Genomic DNA, 7,072 nt, shown 5'->3' with positions numbered 1-7,072 from the left:
ATCTTTTCACATGAAGAGTTAAGACCTAGCCCTTTGTATTCAATTTTGATTGTTTTACTTTACTGCGTGTCCATTTGTGTGAATCTTACAGTGTCCTCATTAGTTTTCCTTTCATACAGTGTGGATTTAATACTAGAACATGCACCAGCGTACATCATTGAACTTTTACAGCCCTATGCCCCTAGTAGGTCCCTGAGGTGGCCGCCAGACTGTGGAATTTTCTTCCTCAGAACTTAAGATCTGCAGACTCAGTGATTACTTTTAAAAAAACAGCTAAAAACACATCTTTTTAAAATTGCATTTTGTTAACTTTTGACTGTTTTTGTTTTATACCTTGTGAAGCACTTTGTGATCTTTTATCTAGAAATGTGCTATATAAATACATTTTTACTTTACTTTACTTACTTTACCTAAGGCTATGTGCAGATACACAAAAAAAGAAGTCTTGCGAGCTATTTCACTTCCTAAAAAAAAGTCAGGTAAGTAAAGTTGATACATTGTAACTGTAACAGGAAACTCATGGTTACATTATTCCAGTTACAGTCTGAGTTTAAGCGTCAGAGCCCATAGTAGACTTGTAGTCCAGACTGCCTAAACCAAGACCAAGACAATAACAAGACCAGAGGGTATCGAGACTAAGACAAGACCAAGACAGACCGAGTCAAGACCAAGACAAAGTCGAGATGAGACCCAGACCGAGACCCAGACAAAAAAGTCTTTAAACTGCAGCCTGATGCTGCTTTGTTTACGGGTGTCAGGCATATTTATTTGTTTTTGCGATGCACTCGCACAGCCCTCCTCACCGCTGTCTACTGTCTCACTCACTTACTAAGAGGACAGACGCACGCTCCACTTGACTGTCACGTCTCTCACCCTCTCTGTTTTTCACATATTGATATTATCCTATATCCTCGCGTGTGATTGGCCACAATATGCAGGGATTGGAGCATAGCTGAGCCACTGTGTGAGAGCTGAGCAGCCAAAGGAAATTAAGTGAGGAGCCAGCTCTTGCTCAATGGGAGTCGACTCTTCTGATTCACTACAAAGCACTCTCTAAGCACGGCTCTTAGAGCTGATGCTTTTGCGCATGACACATTATCGAACATGTCATGGATACTGTTGACTCCAAATCTCCCGAACCACTATGTCGATCTGAGACAGCAAGACCGAGACAGTGAGACCAAGACAAGACTGAGGGATCCGAGAACAAGACAAGACCAAGACCGGTCTCGAGACATCCAACTCTGGCCCATAGCAGTTTAATGCTTGCTCCTGAAAACTTATCCAGTGATTTTAGTGTCTATGGCATTTTTTCCTTCAACAATCTGTGATCTGTAATTCCCTCCACAAATAACATTGAATTTATTGTGCCCACCATTTTTAATGAGATCACTGAACAACCACACTTTAATCTGACATTAATTAGCTCTTAATTGCCCCACTGATTATGATGAATATGGGGAAGGCTTTAAGTCTCTAGTGCCCTCAAATGATTTTCCCATTTTGAGCACACAGTCACACAAAGGCACGATACTACGAACCAACACTCATGTTCTGTTCCAGAAAATCAGGTTCTCCGCCTATAATGCTCAAATGTCCAATTCCTTCGTTGCTGTTCTTCCTATTGCTGTGGCCTGTGTGACTGCTGAAGCAGTAAGTCCATGAAACGGTGCAACATGACATCCTCTGCAGTTACATGGACTTTCAGGCGCATTGCTTTGATCAAAACATCAAGTTCAAACTGTGTATTAGCTTGAGTACACATTATATATTTCCAACACACAATGAATTTAACATGTTGTTCTTTTCCTTCACAGTTCCTTCAAAAATGAGGCTTTAAACTCATAAATGCAGAGTCACGCTGATGCACATGCTTTCTTTCATCCCTGCTTGGTGCATATAAGGCAACATGTGTACTGTTGCTATCAGGCACAGCTGGAGCATCTGGTACTGTCATAGTTATCGGGAAACAGCCTGGCAGCACAGTGGAGAGATGAGCCTAAAATTGCTGGAGACTGACAAAAGCTTGAGAGTTGAACACGCATCTAGACCAGTTCGAGCTATTGGCAGGGTGGGCTCAGTCACTCAGCTTAAGCACAGAAAACACGAGTACAGTTTCTACCATCTGACTGAGTGGGCAGCTTACAGTCTGCCTCCCAATTTTTCCACTGTGTACCTGCTTAATATCAGAGGTACAAACTCTGAGTAAATGGTTTTGGCAAGGCAACGTGTGAAGCAAAGACACATTTTCCAGCTGAGAAAGAAAAAAGGAACAAAGGGAAGAAAGATACGTGTATTAAGGTATTTTTTTCTGTAAAATTTTCATTTTACCGGTTGTGACTGTTTTTGTGCTGGTAAGATGTGTCACTGTGCCTTTTCTCTCTCACACTTGGTTATCACATTTTTTTTATGAAACAGAAGAACATTTATGACATGCTTGTGGTGGTAAAAACAGCCATTACTCAGTTGAATCTATCGAAGAGTGCTTTTATTCCCCTCCCACACCATCATATTAAAGCATGTGAGATGCAAAAAAAGTCTGTCAGTATAATAATTTGTGGTTATAATTATGTCAGCAGATATGACAGTATGGCCATGCTTTGGTGTATTTCAAACATTACTGATGTAGTAGTCCAAACATATTCCGTCCTGGATCTCCCACTCATAGACAGTTTTTCACTTTGACTGTGTAAAGGCTCATTTCAGCAGCAAATGAATGCAAAGAACGTGCTATGACATAAAGAAACTTGTAAATGCCTTCACCTGCTGTCATAATTTGCTCATAATAAGACAAAGACATGTTAATTAAGCCTCTGAGTTGGAAAAATACTATAATAAACTCACTGTTGTGGCTTCAAATGAGAGGCCACATTAGCGCTTTATGTTCGAACAGTTCAGTGCTCATTATTTCTCACTGGTAAATGTGCTATCCTGTGGAGCTGAGGCATAAAATTGAACGCTGAAAGCTTCTGTGGCTGGTAGTTTAATTAAAGATTTTTTTTCATAATGACCAAAATAAATATTTAAAAGATTAACAATTTAGATGAACAATTTTTCTTTCGATCTACTCTCAGATTTAGACTTAATTATTCTTCAGATCTCAGAACCTTTTTATCCTGCCTTCAGCTGATATTAAGGCATCATATTTTAATCTTCAAGTCTCTCTTTTAACTTTCCTGTGAGTCAAAGTAACAATGGGCCTCATTCAGTAATGTGTGTGGAGGGATCCTTACCATGCACAAAAATTAAGTGCGCGGACAAAACGTGCACACCTGCCAATTTTGCTGTAATCATCAACAGGCTTTTACAGCCTGCTTACTAACAGGATACTGCCACACCCTCATTTTGCAATATAGGGAAATATTTTTATCTCAAGGTATATTTTAATAAGTATATAATAATAATATTGATATGTGCATACCTCTGTTTCAACGTGTTTTGAACAGATTTACCCTCTATAGCTCTTAAAATTTGTCTCAGGTTTCCAACAAGCAACTTTTCAAAGTAGTCAGTCACTGTGTGATTGAACACAGGTATACAGGCACATATGTATGTATGTAATGTCTGCACCTAGTCTTAAACAAATAATTACACTTTGTAAAAGCAAATCATAATTCTTATTCTTCTGACTGCCATTTAAGTGAGGCAACAGTTGATACAAGCAACAACAACAGAAATAAAAATGTTACATGGGCTGGCTTTTACAGTTGTGGTCAGAAGTTTATATACTCTCATAATAACATAAATGTCAAGGCAATTTCAAGCTTTTAATGGATTCTTTAACTGTTTATTTTCTGTGAAATGACTGTACAGCACACATCTTTAGTGACTTTAAAAAAAGAATAATTGATTGCACAAATTTGAATTCTGCTAACTTCTCACTACTGATCTTCCTTCGTCTTGATGCATTCTCAGTCATCCAGGTAAGTAAATCTCCAAAAGTCTTTGGAGATACTGATCTTCCTCTTCTCCAAGGAAAGAGAAAGAAAGCCCAATGAACTCAACAAAGATATAAGGAGGAGAACTGCAGATTTGCACAATTTGGGAAGGCCTCTTGGAGCCATTTTAAACAAATGCAGAATCCAAGGTTATCAGTTCAAAATGTTATACGTAAGAAAAGGTTACTGGGATCTGTCACCACTTTGCCAAAGTATGAAAGAAGACAGAAATAGAAATTGGTTAGGATTAGATTTGGGTATTGAGAAGCGCTTCTTGTAGACAACTGGTTCCCAGTAGTTCAGTTTTTGTAACAGATAGTCTGGTCGGCCATCAATCCCACTTTTCGTTTCCGCTTGCACTACAATCAGCTGATTTCAGTTTGTCAGAGGAGGAAAATAATGGATTGGTCTTCCTTTTTAGAGTTTTTAAAGTTATGCACATCTTCGCACATTTCTCATGCTGCTAAATTGCAACACATCTAGTGAGAAAGTTAAAGCTCTAACTTAGCAGATAGCAATTTGATGATTGTTCATAAGTGTTATGGCCCTGTCCATAATCTGTTTTGGTGGCTGTTGTTGTCTGTTCCTTTAAGTCTTTGCAGGTCCCGGAGTGGATGAGCTGACGGCTGCTGATTGGTCCCCTGGCCATGTGATCTTCTTCAAATCCCTCACCAGCAGTTGTCCCGGGGCAGCCACTGACAGCAGCAGCAGACCTGACCCTGGCCTCCAAAACCTGAGACTTTTGTGCCTGTGACTTTGTGCGACTTTTTTGGAGCTTTGTATATAGTGTGTACATTAGTTTTCATTGTAAATAGCCTTGTAAATAGCACTGCAACAGAAGGGGTGAGCTGCCTTATTGTTTTTCCTTGCACTGTTTTCTCCTGTTTATTTCAGTTAGGGAGTTAGGTGTAGCGCTTGTCTTTTGTTTGATATTTGATTTCACATAGGGTTGTAGATAACACCACCTCCTGACTTAGCTTGTTTTGTTTGTTATTTTGGCCTTTGTTCACCCTGGAGCTTCATTTTTGCAGTGCAGAAAAATAAATCACGATTCACTAAGAAATTGGTTTCCCTTTGTGTATGGTTTTGGGGACCAGGGCGGGGCAATTCTTTCAAACTTGTGTTGCGTTCCTGTACCCCTAGACTGGGGCGTAACAATAAGTGAGAAAATTACGACACCTAATAGAAATTGAAATTGGCTGTCAGGGAGTTTTTAGTCTTCCCCCTGATGTGTCATATTTGCTCCATGAATTCTGGTTCACTTGATCATAACTCCCCTCATTTGCCTGAGAAAATTATTCTGAATGTATCTATCTACCCTACCTATAGTGTCCATACTCACAGTTTCTGCAGATTTGTCTGCATGATGTGAATCTCTTGTTCCATAGGTGAACTCGTTGTCATATCTGAGATGATCTGATCTTTGCAGCGTGTTGCGTCAGTGTGATCGTGAAATGATGGATATGATCAGCGAGTTAACTGTGCTTCTTAGTTCACTTCTACCCTAGCTACCATTACTTTACACTTGCTAAACAATATGTGCATCAACCCCACTGAAAAGTTGTGGGCAGTAAATGTTGAAATTTTAACTTTTGTATCTTTCCAATTGTATTTCTTTTGATCTGTTTACAGCTTTTTTTTCACTCTATCATGGCCTTTAGCAAAACAGTTTTTGATAGTATTGCTAAAACCAAACATTCATTATGCACCTGGAATATTAACCAGAATTAAGAACAAACTGACAAAAAACCCCATAAATGAAATCATCTTTTCTCACTCTGTCGTCTCTCAGGATTATTTTGGAAAAATAAACAAATCCATATTAATCACTCTAAGAGTTTATCAGTGATCTCCTATTTGTCTTCTGTTTATTATTACCATGAGCTATTTAGAACATTGAGAAACAATCTAATCCTCCCTCTAGCAAACACTGCAAATAAAGTGGTAAACAGAACAACGTTTGCAATTAAACCTGGAGTGTAATTGCGTCTTTGACTATGACTGTTTGTCTCTGAGGCACCTAACATGGCTTCTTTGTGGTACATTTACATTTAAACTTCAACTATTTTTTGCTTTGTTTTTTACATTTCTATCTTGGGCTATTACTGATCCAACACCTTCTCTGTGTTTCTAAGTTTCAGCAATATTTGCTGCTTTAAGCACAAAGGGAAATGTGTGCAGGACAGAGGGGGAGATAGGTCAGTCAGCCCTTTATTTCAGTTCTCGTTCTGGAAGGTTCGACACTGAGTTTCCTCTTCTGCAAACATTTTTGAGTCGTTTCAAATTGGAGTGTTCTGAGAGTTCCGAAAGTGGTTCTAGTGATTTATTTTTTTCCTTTAAACATCTGATGCAATTCACTGTTATATTTATTCCCTGCCTGCTGTTTACTTATTAACTTATTTCTTCCTTACTTCTTCTGGCAGAACATTTTGTTTAGAGGGGTAAACTTTTGATGTCTTGCCAGTTTTTAACCTCTTCTGACTAGTGCTGATTAGTTCAACTTGTGCTTTCGTTCTTTCCATTTATGTTACATCTCCTTTCTTCTGTAATGACAATTTAATAAAAAAAACTAACAACAAACATCTAAAAAGAAATATCACAGTTCAAAAAGCTATGAAGATTGAACTCTAAATTTTTGCTGCACACTACGCACACATACTTATCTGATAAGAACAGAAATACATCATGTTTTCATCACATTTTAAGACTGAAATGCAAAAACGTATTTTGGAAATAGAAACTTAAATGGACACTTAGATCACTGAATAGCACTGCTGGTTATTCCAAGATGTCAGTCAGTAAACAGAGGTCAGCAGGCCTTTGTTCTCACAACTCGCAAACAATGGCATTGGAATAGAACATTCTCTAATTTCATTTTTTTTAATGATGAATGCCTGATAGGTCATAGGTCATTTTTTTGTTTTGCTTTATTTAATGCTTTTCACTATTTCTTAGACTTGTTTTTCTTCTGTGAACCATAAAGCACTTTTCCACAAAGTTAAAAGTAGAGAATTATTATTATTATCATAATCTGTGATGAATAAGGTGAAATTTGGTGTCGTTCTTCATACATTGTTGTGAACACAGTAACTCCTGTTGTGAGTCTAACATGCAAATTAAAATGAGGAAAGATC

Source organism: Rhamphochromis longiceps, linkage group LG14 (assembly GCF_057381845.1).
Source record: "Rhamphochromis longiceps isolate RC_006_pf linkage group LG14, R_longiceps_female_GT1.1, whole genome shotgun sequence".
NCBI lineage: Eukaryota > Metazoa > Chordata > Actinopteri > Cichliformes > Cichlidae > Rhamphochromis > Rhamphochromis longiceps.
Note: the sequence above shows the minus strand (reverse complement) of the source record.